General features: G+C 47.1%; 1 protein-coding gene and 1 long non-coding RNA gene across 8 annotated transcripts in view; one reads left to right on the top strand and one right to left on the bottom strand.

Annotated features, from left to right (window-relative positions):
* Positions 1-117: 117 nt before the first annotated feature.
* On the bottom strand, positions 118-12,807 carry LOC131487697 (uncharacterized). The gene is made up of 3 exons (XR_009249897.1): positions 12,588-12,807; positions 3,438-6,278; positions 118-1,664 (listed from the first exon to the last, which is right to left on the bottom strand). It is a non-coding gene; the product is annotated as an uncharacterized LOC131487697 (long non-coding RNA).
* KATNAL1 (katanin catalytic subunit A1 like 1) overlaps positions 12,217-15,077 on the top strand; it is a 104,352-nt gene continuing 101,491 nt past the window's right edge. For 3 of the 7 annotated variants that reach the window (XM_058688578.1, XM_058688569.1, XM_058688553.1), the window contains exon 1: positions 12,217-12,600. The gene's annotated coding sequence lies outside the window, so the exon portion shown is untranslated. Of the gene's footprint in view, positions 12,601-12,807; positions 13,146-13,642; positions 13,760-15,077 lie in introns of those variants that run through there. The other 4 variants (XM_058688587.1, XM_058688562.1, XM_058688595.1 and 1 more) reach the window with 4 other exon arrangements.

The following is a 15,077-nucleotide window of genomic DNA, read 5'->3' on the forward strand; positions in this document are numbered from 1 at the left end:
ATGGACATCTGGGCTCTTTCCATAGTTTGGCTATTGTTTTTTGTTTTTTTTTTAATTTTTTTTTTTTAACATTTATTTATTTTTGAGACAGAGAGAGACAGAGCATGAACGCGGGAGGGTCAGAGAGAGAGAGAGAGACACAGAATCGGAGGCAGGCTCCAGGCTCTGAGCCGTCAGCCCAGAGCCCGACGCGGGGCTCGAACTCACGGACCGTGAGATCGTGACCTGAGCTGAAGTCGGACGCTTAACCGACTGAGCCACCCAGGCACCCCAGTTTGGCTATTGTTGATAATGCTGCTATAAACATCAGAATGCACGTGCCCCTTCGAATCTGTATTTTTGTATCCTATGGGTAAATACCTAGTAGTGCAATTGCTGGATCGTAGGGTAGTTCTAGTTTTAGGTTTTTTTTTTTTTTAATGTTTATTTATTTTTGAGAGAGAGAGAGACAGAGAGGAAGCAAAGGGCAGAGAGAGGAGACACAGAATCCAAAGCAGGTTCCAGGCTCTGAGCTGTCAGCACAGAGTCTGAAGTGGGGCTCTACCTCACGAACTGCGAGATCGTGACCTGAACCGACTGAGCCACCCGGGCACCCCTATTTGTAGTTTTTTGGGGAACCTCCATATTGCTCTCCAGAGTGGCTGCACCAGTTGGCATTCCCACCAAAGGTGCAACAGAGGGTTCCCCTTTCTCCACTTCCTCACCAACATCTGTTGTGTCTTTTGCTGTTAGTTGACAGGCTAACCAATATTCTTAACTATTATGCCTGCCTACGACAGATGAACTCTAAGATGGCCCATGATAATCCCTACCTCCTGACATTCACACGTCTGGGTAATCCCTCCCCTTGATTATGGGGTGGGACCTGTGACTTGCTTCTAACCAATAGAATATGCAAGATGAGTAGGTTAATATTCAAGAATACTATCCATGAATATTATTATCCATGAAGAGATAGTACTGAAGATTCTGACCATCAAGTCTTGCTTTCAAAGTCTCACCTCTGCTGGTTTTGACAAAGCAAGTCGGTATGTTATGAGCTGTCCTGTGAAAAGGCTCAAATAGCAGACAACTGAAGGTAGCCTCTGGCCGCCAGCCAGCAAGGAATTAAGGCTCTCAGTCCAACTGCCTGCAAAGAGCTGAATCCTGCCAACAACCAAGTGAGCTTGGAAGTGGGTTTTTCCCAGCCAAGAGAGCTCTTCCCAGAAGAGACCCCAGCCCTGGCCAACACCTTGATTGAAGCCTCATGAGACACTCTGAAGTAGAGGACCCAGATGAACCGTGCCTGGATTCCTGACCCACAGAGAAGTGTGTTGTCTTGACCTAAAACTGAGTTGGGAATAGCAGAGGGATACAACTTGGGCAATGCAAGCTCTAGGCTGGTCCAGTCAGCATCGAGGGAGAATATTTAAATATTTATGAGCAAGGAGTGCAATGAAGGGGAGGTTGAGCCAGAGTCCTAGCAGTAAGTTTACTGGCTTGAGAAAGGGGAGAGATTCTTGTTGGATGTTCATTGGTGAGGCGGTGAGTCTTGGTCTTGGGTAAATCGGGCATTTAATGGAAATCAGTCTCTTGGTTCTTAAGTTCCATTCTTCTGAGGGTACATTCTTGAGATTCTGCATTTCATATCTTCTGGTTCTATTTAAGATTGAAATCCTTTCACTCTAGGAATGAAATTGGATATATAGCTGAAGCAGTTTCTTTCTTTCTTTTTTTAAGTTTGTTTATTTTGGGGGGGGGGGGCACACGAGCAGGGGAGGGGCAGAGAGAGAGGGGAGAGAAAGAATCCCAAGCAGGGTCTGCACTATCAGCGCAGAGAGTCTGATGTGGGACTCGAACTCACAAACCACGAGATCATGACCTGAGCCGAAACCAAGAGTTGGAGGCGTAACAGACCGAGCCACCCAGGCGCCCCGTGACTGAAGCAGTTTCTAAGCAAAGTGTTGCAGAAGCAGGCTGGTTCTTCCTGACGGCTCACAGTAAAATTCAACAAGAGAGAAATGACTTAAAGATGGAACTGTTAATAAAAAAAGCAATCAGAACTTAAATATTTGGGCAATTCTCCCATCTGTTCCTGTCAAAAAGAAGGAGAAAGCCTGTTTGGGAGAGAAGGGTAGGGCGCCGCAAAGTGACCATTGGATAAGGAGCCCCGCCATGTTGGCAGAAGCCAGGTGCTTTTCTCCAAGACGCTGCGGGAATGACCAAGGTGATTCAGAATTCCTCTCAAGGTGATTCAGAATCCTCAGGCCTACCATTCCCACACAGGCCCAGAGTGGGAGGGCAGGGAGGGGCAGTTTCAAAAGAGGGGTTGCTGGCACTTTCAGGAGCTCGGTGTGGGCTGCTGGGCACTGCCTCACTTCACGCCGTGTGATGGCCACCGCACTCCCCAACCGTGCTCCTCAGCCGGCTGCCTCAGGTAAGCAGCCAGTGGGCCCAGGTGCAGTGTGGGCTAAATGGTTGCTCCCCCACGCAACCCCCGCCCCCCGCCTGCGTGCCCCGAAAGGGAGAGTGGTATCTGCACTGCCTCCAGTGTGTACAATCGCTGGGGACATGGCTGCCTTCACCTATATTTCAAAGGATAGGACACTGGAGCCATAAGAGTGGTGCCCAGGGGAGTCATGGCAGGTGAGGCCATCCAAAGCCATGGGGGCAGAGCCGTTGGAAGCTTTGGGAGCCATTTTCTGCCCAAAAAAGCTGGGAGGCCAGGACCACTACCCCAGTGTACGTGAAGGGTAGAGCATCAAGCCAAAGTATATTGTTCTTTAGTCTCAAGGTCTAATGGAATTTGCCTCGCTGGGTTTTGGACTTACTCTGGACCTCCCTCCTTTCTTCTTTCCTGTTTCTTCCTTTTGGAACGGGAAAGTCTGTCTGGGGCCTGTCCCACCAGTTCATGTTTGGGAAACACAGGGTATGTTCGGTTTTGCGGGCCAAGAGCTGGAGAGGAATTGGCCTCAGGATGAATCTCGAGTCTCACCCATAATTGATTGGGATGATATTTATTTATTAATGTTTATTTATGATTACTTTTTTCTAAAAATTTTAAGTAGGCTCCATGCCTAACATGGGGCTCAAACTCATGACCCCGAGATCAAGAGTTGCACACTGTGCCAAGTGAGTCAGCCAGGCACCCCTGATTTAGAGGAGATTTTGGAGTTTAGGGTTGATGACGTGTGAGACAGACATGGACTTGGGGGGGCCAAGGGTAGAATGTTGCAGACCAAATGCTTGTGTCCCCTCTAAATTCGTATGTTGAAACCCTAACCCCCAAAGTGATGGTATTTGGTGGGGCTTCTGGAAGGTGATTAGGTAAGGAGGGTGGAGCTCTCATGAGTGGGCCTGGTGTCCTCATGAAGACCGCAGAGATCTCCCTGTCCCCTTCTGCCACATGGGGACACAGCAAGAAGACCACAGTCAATGACTAGGAAGCCAGCTCTTACCAGACACTGAATCTGCTGGTGACTTGACCTGGAACTGCTCAGCCTCCAGAAATGGAAGAAATGAATTTCTGTTGTTTATGAGCCATCTGGCCTATGGTATTTTTGTTACAGCAGCCCGGACGTACCTGGACGTGAAGGTTGGGAAGAAACGAAATGTCCATCAGTGGGAAAGGGATGAACTGTATTCTATGCAGCAATTAAAATGATTGAGCGAACCCTCCACGTATAAACATAGGTAAACCTCACTGTTGTCTCATTTTGGGAGATTGCCACAGCCACCCCGTCAGCAACCAGCACCGTGATCAGTCAGCAGCCCTCAACATTGAGGCAAGACCCTCTGCCAGCAAAAAGATTAAGACTTGCTGAAAACTCATCTTTTAGCAATAAAGGATCTTTGAATTAAGGTATGTACATTGTTGTGTTTTTTTTAGATACAATGCTATCGCACAGTTAAAAGATTATAGTATACATATAACTTTTATATGCACTGGGGAAGCAAAAATTTAATTTGACTTGCTTTACTGTGATACTCGTTTTATTGTGGTGTTCTGGAACTAAACCCACAATATCTCCAAGGTATGACCATATAATTCTCTATAATTCTCACTTAGGTTGTGATGTTTACACACAACGACCTGCTTATTTGTCAGGAAGGCATAAATCCAGGCACAGATCAAGAGGGAAGAAACAGTACAAAACTTATGTGTCTGCTGTCCCTACTTTATTTTATTGTGACTGCACCGTCAGATAGTGAGAACAGCTAACTGGTGAGCTGGGGTAAAGGGACAGAGGTGAGGTTGAATAAGGGCTGTTAGAAGTCTTCACTGTAGCTGTCAGAGAGGGCTTTTCGGAAACGTGAAATTTGCGGTGGGATTTGAGAAAGGAGTGAGGCAGCCTGGTGAACATAAGGAGAGGCTATCACGGAGAACTGGATGATGAACAGTTTGCTTGCGTAGTTAACCGTTTAGGAATGATTCATGTAAGCCATCATTTATGCACATAAATCACGAGGAAGACCTAAAATGTAGCAGAAAAACAAGCGGAAAGAGAGGAAATAGAATTTGCCTCCCAAGCCCATCACTCTCAATCCCCTACAGTTGAAGTAAAACAGGACACAAGAAAAAAAAAAAAAAAAAAAAACCAACCAGGCAGGAAAAGGATTCTGGAACCAGGAGAAGCCGTCTAGAGTGACTTGTATCTTCTTGGAAGGGGAAATAGGATCCCAGATGTACCGCTCCTTTTCCCATTCAGACTTTAAATGTGTTGTGGTTGGGGTTGCTTGGCACAGCACTGCCTTCTCCAAATAGAAAACCTGATCACAAGCTGCTCTCCCTCTATGACATGCCAGCTACCTTGTAACATGCTTTTCAGCTCGCTAGAAAATGTTCTGCCCGTCATCAGCGAGGTAACTTGCCAACATTTGCCTGAGTAATTCACGTCCGGTGATGGATTCCTCTACTAAATGTAAGGTCCTCGCGCAGTTAGGTGCTAATGAATTAGCATCTCGCCGGGTGGAGGCAATGACTTACTGCGGTGCTCAATGAAAATACTATTACTCCAGCTATCACGGAGGACTCGACATTCATTCATTGAGTTACGTACCCGCAACACTCCAGAGTGTTACCAATCCGCTTAACAGCCTCGAGTCCTGGGTTTCCTGTTCCTATTTCTAAATTAGCATAAGGAAATACAAAATCATAAGCAAGGAGAATCCCCACGGGCGACTGCCAAGAGGTTCCGTGTTTATTTTGGCATTCATAAGAAATGTTTTGAATTCCCCAAAAGTAGAGCAGTTCTTTTCATTAAGAATGGGTGATTAAGTGAGGCTGGCCTAATAGCTTTGGTCTTTGAAGAGTGCCTCACTGCTAATGGGAGCACTGAAGCAGAAGTACAGTCAGTTCATGAATAAAATAGAGCAAAAGCCTCATTTGGGCTGGATATGGCAGAAACATAGGTACAAGGTTCTTCGTTTCCTTCTCTTGTCTATTACCTCTTCATGTGACCTGTGAGAAAGGGCAACATCAGAGAGAAAAAATCCACCCTGAAAATCTGTCTTTTTTATCCTTCTCTTGGCCTCACCAGGTCCCACTTGGTGAGGTCTGTGGTACCCCTTTCTTGCTTTTTCATCATTAACTCTTGTTTCCCCCTCCCCCCCCCCCACTTGCTAAGGGTAGCAAGTTAAAAAGCTGCATTTCGGGGCGCCTGGGTGGGTCAGTTGGTTAAGCCTCCGACTTTGGCTCGGGTCATGATCTCACAGCTCGGCGGTTCGAGCCCTGCATGGGGCTCTCTGCTGACAGCTGGGAGCCTGGAGCCTGCTTCAGGTTCTGTGTCTCCTTCTCTCTCTGCCCCTCTCCCACTCACACTCTGTCTCTTTCTCGCTCTCTCTCAAAAATCAACATTCCCAAAAATTAAAAATAAAGCTGCATTTCTACATATCTGAGAGAGGTCAGAGTCCACATGAAGCGTGGGGTTCCAGCCAAACTGTGGTAGGCAACTGTAAGCTCATCGCCAGTGATTCTTAAGGCCGCGCTAGGCCTAGGGTCCGACGGTGACAGTTGCTGTGGCAGAATTGGGTCTCTGCTCTTCACAGACCTGAGACACAGAGCACCCGTCTGTGGAAGGACTGGACCCTTGGCACGTAGGGCATCTGTTTGGTGAAAGACTCTCCCACTCCTCTGAGATAGTGTTTCTTAAACCCTCTGGACTGACATTCACAGGAGATATATTTCACTTCACAATCCGTATTTGTCAGCGTCCAGCCGTCAGGCAAAAGGAAGCCAAAGGAAGTGTTTCCACGGAGAGAATTTCGCATAGGGAATTGATTCAATAGGTGTTGGAGGGCTGAAAAAATGTAAAAGGAACATGGGAGTCACCATGTAAGTGACTGCAAAAAGCAGCTTCTGCCTCTGGGGCCAGAGATCAGAGAGAGGAGAGGAGGGCGGGGTCCTCAGAACCCAGCAGCCAGGAGAAGGAACCTGGAGGTGGGACCCAGACCTCTGAAGGAAGGCACTGCCTGGTTCCTGCTGCTAAGTCTGGGGTGGAGGGAGAGGAGGCGCCAGGGGGCTGGTTCTGGAAGTGCAGCTAGAAGGTGGAGACAAGTTCTGGCCACCAGGCCAAAGGGCCACTGCTTGGGTGATGCTGACAGGAAGGGACGCTGGGAGCAGTGGCTTCCCCGTCTTCCAGCCTTGTGCTCTTCTACGAGTGCACCCACGAGCCAGAGACAAGGGAGAAATGTGGGTTGTGGGGTTCCAGCTCCCCCAGCACGGAACAGTGGAGAGAGGGTAGGTTTGAAGCCCACTGACCGCCATATAGTACTTGATCAGGGCTATGCGTACACGCCCCGCATTTCATTTCCTATTGCTTCTGTTTGATTCTACCTTCCCCTACTGTATCTTACCCTCTCACATTTTAAGCATTAAAAAGCTGGACGAGATGCATTACCTTGATCTCATGACCTGCTAAACTTTGCTCTAGGTCCTAGTAGTGAGTTTGAGCGTCGGAATTCAGAACCACTTACCTCCTGAACTCCTTCCCTACCAAAAGTCACTTGGAGGAACTTCCTCGTGAGGCACCCTCGCACCGAATACATATGGGGGCCCATGATTTTCTATAGGCTTCAGGGATATTTATATGAGGAGGCTGTAAATGTCCTCTATAGCACTAGATGGGGAGAGCTACACAGAGCAGGGTTAACTCAGGAGAAAAGTGAAGGAGCCAGCCATCAGTCAAAAATACTGTGCCTTTATATAAAAGGCATTATAAAGATGTATTTGGAAATACCCATAAGTGTTCATCGGAGGAGCTTGAGATCTAGTAAGGAGAAAAGACAAAGGCCAATGGGTCAACAACCCACAAGCTGCCACTAGGCTGTATGGTTAGTTGTCAAAGTGGGTGGTATAGGCAGGAAATTTTGTGAGTGCAGAGTAGGCCGGTACTATTGTGAGCAGGAATGACCTGGAAAGATTTCATGTAGAGGCCTGAGTTAGTTTTTGCAGAATACAGGTCGAATTTAGGGGAGGGGGATAGCATCCCAGGTGAAGAGAACATTAGACAGAACGAGGTGAGGAAGGACCCAGCAAACTTGGGGCAGGAGTGGAGCTTGGGGATCAGAACTAGTCAGGGAAATCTGTGCGTCAACCAGAACTGAGAGACGAAACCCTATAAATGGAGAGGGTGTAGGATTTGATGTTGGGAACTATTGCCGCAATGAAGGAGCAGGGGGAAGAGCTGGTGAGCACACTGAAGTATGCTTTCAGGAGAACCAAGGTCATGAACCACTAAGGAAGGTGGCCGGCAAAGTCAAATGCTATAGCAGCCAAGACTGAGAACTGAGGGAAAATGCCTGACTTTGAACCAGATGTGCTAAGTCTCTGGGTTTTGTTTAGTTTTTTTTTCAATTTATTTAAAAAATTTTTTTTAAAGTCTTTATCTTTCAAAGAGAGAGAGCATGCTAGTGGGGGAGAGGGGCTGAGAGGAAGAGAGAGAGAGAGAGAGAGAGAGAGAGAGAGAGAGAGACTCTTAAGCAGGCTCCGTGCTTAGCGAGGGCCCAATGGAAGATTAGTCCCCACGACCCTGGCTGGGATCATCCACCTGAGCTGAAATCAAGAGTTCAACGCTCAACCGCTCAACTGATTGAGCTACCCAGCTGCCCCAGATGTGCTAAGTGTCTTTCCTGAGGCTCAGGACCATATTGTCTGTAGATTAACCCATTATGACGTGCAGATTTGCACAGTGTGTTTATTACCTGAAATGATCCCAAGTCTCCAGTGAAAACAATAAACCATTTTTGTCAGTCCTCACTCCTTGCCGGCTCCATAGCCACGCTAGGTTTCCTGAGGCCACGCTTCAGTTGCCCATGGTCTTCCTTGGTGTGACCACCCTCCTTCAGCTTTACTTTAAGGCAGCTGTTGCTTTTCACTGCTGTCATCATTCTCCTTAAGTGGCTCGTCCTGCTGAGCTGTTTCTCTGGGGTCCCGGCTTCTCCCAAACAAGGAGGGTTAATAATGCATTGGGACTTTGCATGTGCAGACTTCTTCATGGCTGTAGATTGCACTACAACCCTGGCCAGCTGCCTTGTAAATGCAAGTGACTGGTCACAAGGGAAACCAGATGAGGGCTAGACGGGTCAAGCGAGCCTATCATCCCTACTGCAAAAACATGTGTTCTGCCAATAGCAGATCAGTATTTTCTTCTCCAGGAGTAAAGGAGACTCTATTTATATGCTCATTATATACGCAGAGTTGTGATCAAATTGCTAGAGGTGACAAGTCCAGGTGTTGCTTCTATAAGGATGTCATTGCTATCAAGGATTAACTCAGATTTTGTTCTGGGTTTTACTGCTTGAATGCTATCATTTCTTCTGCATAATGTAAGCTACGATCACGGAGGCCTGAATTTCTTTTCTTTCTTTCAGACAGCAAATCCCAGCCACAATCAATTGCTTCCTCATTTATACTAAGTAGTTCTCATAATTGAACCCACTATGCAGGTAGCCTGGACAGGTCATGTGTATAACGCCTTTTTTTTTTTTTTTTTAAATGTAAATCCAAGTTAGTTAACATATAGTGTAATAATGACTTCAGGAATAGAATTTGGTAATTCGTCACCTACATATGACACCCAGCGCTCATCCCAGCAAGTGCCATTCTTAATGCCCATCGCCCATTCAGCCCATCTGCCCCCACCCAACACCCTTCTAGCAACCCTCAGTTTGTTCTCTGTGTTTAAGGGTCTCTTATGGTCTGTCTCCCTCTCTGTTTTTATCTTATTTTTGCTTCCCTTCCCCTATGTTCATCTGTTTTGTTTCTTAAATTCCACATATGATTGAAATCATATATTTGTCTTTCTCTGACTTATTTCGCTTAGCATAATACACTCTAGCTCCAGCCATGTTGTTGCAAATGGCAAGATTTCATTCTTTTTGATCACCGAGTAATATTTCATTGTGTATATATATATATATCACATCTTCTTTACGCATTCATGAGTTCATGGACATTTGGGCTCTTTCCGTACTTTGGCTATTGTCCACAGTGCTGCTATCGACATTGGGGTACGTGCCCCTTTGAATCAGCACTCCTGTATCCTTTGGATAAGTACCTAGGAGGGCAATTGCTGGGTCGTAGGGTAGTTCTATTTTTAATGTTTTTGAAGAACCTCCATCCTGTTTTCCAGAGTGGCTGCACCAGTTTGCATTCCCACCAGCAGCGCAAGAGGGTTCCTCTTTCGCCGCACCCTCACCAACATCTGTTGTTGCCTGAATTGTTAATTTTAGCCATTCTCACAGGTGTGAGGTGGTATCTCATTGTGGTTTTGATTTGTATTTCTCTGATGATGAGTGACATTGAGCATCTTTTCATGTGTCTGTTAGCCATCTGGATGTCTTCTTTGGAAAAGTGTCTATTCATGTCTCTTGCCCATTTCTTCACTGGATTATGTGTTTTTTGGTTGTTGAGTTTGGTAAGTCTTTTTTAAATAGATTTTGGATACTAAGCCTTTATCTGATATGTCATTTGCAAATATCTTTTCCCATTCTGTCGGTTGCCTTTTAGTTTTGCTGATTGTTTCCTCCTCCGGAAAAGATATTTGCAAATGAAGCTTTTTATCGTGTTGAGGCCCCAATGGTTAATTTTTGCTTCTGTTTCTGCACAAGCTTCATATTTACTGAGTATACTGTGGACCGAATCAAGTAGAATATGCAGATATATACTGTGTTGCAACATATGCTTTTAATAGCTGGCACTAGAGTTCCTCTTGGGGAAAATATTTTGTGTAGGAAAACACTTTGATAAACAGTTTAGGAGTGGAAGGTGGTCCAGAAGGTACAGATTAGGAGAAAGAGATAACTAAAAGTACTGTATAAAGAGAGAAAAGAGGAAGGGAGAAGGATGGGACCAGGAAGATGTTGATTAGTGGGGAGTGGCAGCTTATGCTGAGAAAGGATGGGGGAGGGGTTGGTGGACACCAATGCCATTGTGATACTGAAGGCCTTTCAAGACCATGGACTTCTAACTTTAGGCTATTTACATCCTTCATTTAAAACCCTTTAGTTGCTCCAAACCTTCAGAGGAGCCTGCTACACACACACCGCCAAAGAAAAGTGTTTGAATTCCACACTGGATCAGCAGGAGAGAAAAGAGTTGCAGAAGGCGAGATGTGAGTGAGTCCCTGTGTTCAGAGAAAGCAAGAACTCAGAGCCAGAAGTGACCCTGTGATGGTAAGTTCCCCTGCCCCCCACGGGGGATGTACAATCTTGGAGAAGACACTGGCCTTTCCACAGGAGGTGGAAAAGGGACTTGAGTCAATCTCAACAAGATTTTTGTGGACAAGGTGACCCTGACTGAGAACTGGATGATATACACAGTAGCTTGCTATTTTCAATCATAATTTCTCAAGAGACGTTTATTGCTAGAAAACGACAGGGTCAGTAATTTCCCCCATTTACTTAAATCTCTAGGTCTCATTTTCCTCATTTGCAAAATCTGGAGATTGGCTGCAGAATATCTCTGTGGTCGCTATTAGAGTCTACCGCTCTAATAACAATCTTACAGAGGCAGAGAACAAATTGGTGGTTGCCAGAGGTGGGGGCGGGGGTGCAAAATGGGTGAAGGGGGTCACCGAGTACGAATTTTGTTATAAAATAAATAATTCCTGGGGATGTAACGTACAGCAGGACTACAGTTAATGGCACTGTGTTGTCTATTCGAAAGTTGCGAAGGCAGATCTTAAAAAAATATTCTTATGTTCTTTTTTGGAGGCACATTCACACACAGTGAAATGCACGCATTTCATTACCTGCACCATTCCATGAGTTTTGACAAATGCACAGGCCTCTGTAACCCAAACGCTAAGCCTGATACACATCTTCTCCATCACCGCGGAAAATTCCCTCTTCAGTGGAGCCTGGGCGGTTCGGTCTGTTGAGCATCTGACTCTTGATTTTGGCTCACGGGTCAGGAGATGGGGCCCCACCTCCGGCTCCGCACTGAGCGGGCGCCTGCTCAAGATTCTCTCTCTCCCTTTCTGTCTCTGCCCACCCCCACCCCCCCACTCCTCCCCCTCCTCCTCCCCTCTAAAAAAAAAAAAAAAAAGTCCCACCCTCACCTCCAGGCTACCCACTCTTCTGATTCTTATCAGGAAGCGTTGAATAACTAAGATTTAAAAGTTACTGTTAAATGCCAGTCTTTGTTTTACAGTGCTTCATCAGCATTAATGTTTTTTATTTCTCACAAGCACTGGGAGCTGGCCATTACCTGCATTTTGCAGATTAAAACTTTCAGCATCACAGGGGGTAAAGAAATTGCCCCCCCCCGGTTATCAGCTACCAAGTATATGGGGCAGGACGTGAACCCAGAAGCGGGTTTCGGAAGCCCTTGCGCTTGACCTCAGTTTCTACCGCACTGCATGTCTCAGGTAGGTCCTGGACAGTCCGCAAACGGTTACCTAAGAAATACTACACATCAAAAATTCAGCTGAAATCACGGCCACGTACAAGTTCTCAAACCTCCCGAATGAGCCTAAAGGCTGTAGGCACTACGTTTTTACTAACGGATTCATTTCTAGCCCACTCCTCAGAGAGTGGCAGAAAGGTGTGAGAGACTGCGACTTTCCCGGTGAAAAGCCCCAGGGTGGCTTCGGGTCCCACCCCGCCACTCGGCCGAGGCGGCGGGGGAGGGGCCGGACCAGACGACCTTTAAAGAGCCGGCGCTGAGCCGCTGGGGCGCTCCTTCCTCTGACGCCACAGGCACCCTCTCGGATTAGAGCGGGCACCAACGCGCTCCGCCGACGGCACAGGACACGCGTCATGCCAAGGGGATTGGACGCTGCCGCAGCAGGGCTCATCCGGCCCCACCGAGTCATTAGTCACTCGCCCTCCTCAATGTCACAGTCTCCCGCCTTCCCCCGAAGCACCCAGGCGCCTCCCTTCCCCCGCACCCGGGTGGGGTTCCCAGGCTCCTCCCCCGAGTTGTCTTGGAGTCCCCGCGCGCCCCCCACCGCTCGGTCCGCGGCTGCCATGGCAACCGTACGCCGCCGCCACCGCCTCTTCACGCACGTCGGGAACTAACGGACTCCGCGGCGGCGGCTGCGGCGGCGGCGGCGGCGGCCTGTGCCCCACCCCCACCCGGACCGCATCACCAACAGCCGGCCGACCTGCGGCACCTAGGTAATGAATCCGAGGGAGAGCGCCGCGGGCAGGAGGGCAGGTGGTGGGGTGTTCAGGTGGACAGCCCCACCCGGTCTCCCGCCGCCAGGGCAGTGCCGCGGTCCTGGGGCGCCGGGAGGGGAGGAGGAGGGCCGTGGGAGCGCGAGGCTCGCGGGGCATTATGGGCATTGTAGTTTAGCGGCTGCACGGGCTCTCGGCCTCGGCGGGGTGGCCTGGACCGGCGAACTACAAAGCCCGGCGGCCCCGACCGCCGGCAGAGAACGATAAACTTTGAGCGGACCGGGCGAGAAAAAAAATCTGTCTTTGTGGTGCGGGGGCTCTTGGGTGGTCGCGGAACTGGGCTCTGCGCTGGGAAAGGGAAGTGGAGGTGAGACTTGGGTGGCCCGCCGTTGGGCCCGCCCCGGCTGACAGCGCTCAGCCCCACCCCGGCTGGGCTGGGCCACCGCCCCGCGTAAGTCTCAGGGATGAGCAGCCACCCCAGCCGCAGGGCCTCGGGCCTGCGGCGCCTGTGACCCTCCCAGGTTGCTGCCTCTCGGTGCCGAACCGTATGTATGGCACACATTTGATGCGAGACCTGAGAAACTAATTTTTTTTTTTTTTTTTTAAACAGGCCTTTCTCCTTTTCCTGAGAACGTGTGGTTTCTAGGCTTTTATTCATGATTATTCTGAAGTAGCTCAGAGGTGTTTGCATATTAAGCCCCTAATAATTATTATTCAAAAGGCATTAATGTTTAAAAGTCAAGTGTAGAAGTAGAAACCATGCTTTTATATAGTAGTATCTTTTTTTTTTTTTCCATAACCGTTTTGCCTTTTGCATTGTATTTATTGAGGGTTAAGATCACAAAATGAGGACCCCCACCTTCCCACTTACTAGCTTGGCCGCTGCCTGCACATATTTTGATTGTATTTTGAAGATTAGTTTAACTTTAAATTACTGGAATTTTTAAAGCACAGACTTTTCTTTCTTATTTATTTTTTTATTGATTGATTTTGTTTTTGCTTTTTAGCAGTGGGTACTAATTATTTTCTTTGGTTATTTCAGTATTCTTCAGAATTTCTCAGGAGCGTGCTTTCAGGATGAAAATTGCCCAAACAACACAAAACGAAACAGCAACTCTGTAATACACCTTAGCCCTTAGGGTTGGCTTAGGTCCTGGTGGTAAGGAAGCTGACACAGATTTAGAAAACCTTTAAATTTTTTTCAACACGGAGACAACCATCCTAGAAATTTGGTATTTTATATAGTATGCAGAAAAATCGTTGGTAGCACGGCGGGTTTATTTTGTGGGTGTGTTTTCAACAAGTAAACAACATAAGGCCACTACAAAATTCCTATTTTCCTCCATTAAAATGAGACTGGCCTGTAAATTTTGCTTAAATTACCGATTTTGTACAAGGAGATGGAACTTAAATCTAGTAAGACCATTAGTAAAAAATTTGACGCCTTAATACTATAGGGATTGGAAGTGTTTTATTTATTTATCCAAGGTTTGTTAACAAACCTGTTAAATTGTGGACATTATGCCAGATAGTGGGAATAAAAAGATGATGTGTTCTGTATGGGCAAACAGTCATGTTATCGTAACAGTATGACAGAGATAGGTGCAAGTTGCTATAGGAGCCCAGAGTGGGAATAAATCGCAATATAACAGTAACATTTATTGATTACCTAATCTTAGCGAGGCACTATACAGTATTTTGTATGTAGTCCATTATTTAATCCTCATAAAAATCCCTAACTACTGTTATTCAGAGATGAGGAAACAGGCTTAAAGATTTTTGTCCAGAGGCGTACTGGTAAGGTTTGAACCTGGGATTTCAACCCAAGTGGGTCTAACTCATCTAAGTCGTGATCTCAGCCACTGATGGCTGTTCTCTGTACCCATTGGTAGAAATACCCTGACTCTAAGGAGATCAGGGGAAGTTTCCAGTGTGATGTTCCATTTGACCCGCGTTAAAGAAGGTTGTGTAGGCTTTCACTGGAGGGAAGTTGAGGAAACTCATTCTAGGCAAATGGCACAACAAAAAGCAAAGGATATATTTGAGTGTTTTGTTGGGAGAATCCTAGGTCATTCTGATGCCCCAGTTCCAGAGTGAATGCAGTATAGTGATGGGAGAGGCCAGATATTAAAGTACTTGGTACCATGATAAAGAGTTTGGAAGTTTTTGTTTTTGTTTTTGTTTTTCATCATGGGGCAACCATGGAAGAATTTCAAATGGAGTAGTGGTGTTATTGGGTTTGTATTTAAAAATTTTTTTAAAATGTTTTTATTTATTTTTGAGACAGCGACAGAGCATGAGCAGGTGAGGGGCAGAGAGAGAGGGAGACACAGAATCGGAAACAGGCTCCAGGCTCTGCTCTGTCAGCACAGAGCCCGATGTGGGGGGCTTGAACTCGTGGACTGTAAGATCATGACCTCAGCTGAAGTCGGATGCTTAACCAACTGAGCCACCCAGGCGCCCCTGGGTTTGTATTT

This window comes from Neofelis nebulosa, chromosome 1, assembly GCF_028018385.1.
Source record: "Neofelis nebulosa isolate mNeoNeb1 chromosome 1, mNeoNeb1.pri, whole genome shotgun sequence".
NCBI classification, from domain to species: domain Eukaryota; kingdom Metazoa; phylum Chordata; class Mammalia; order Carnivora; family Felidae; genus Neofelis; species Neofelis nebulosa.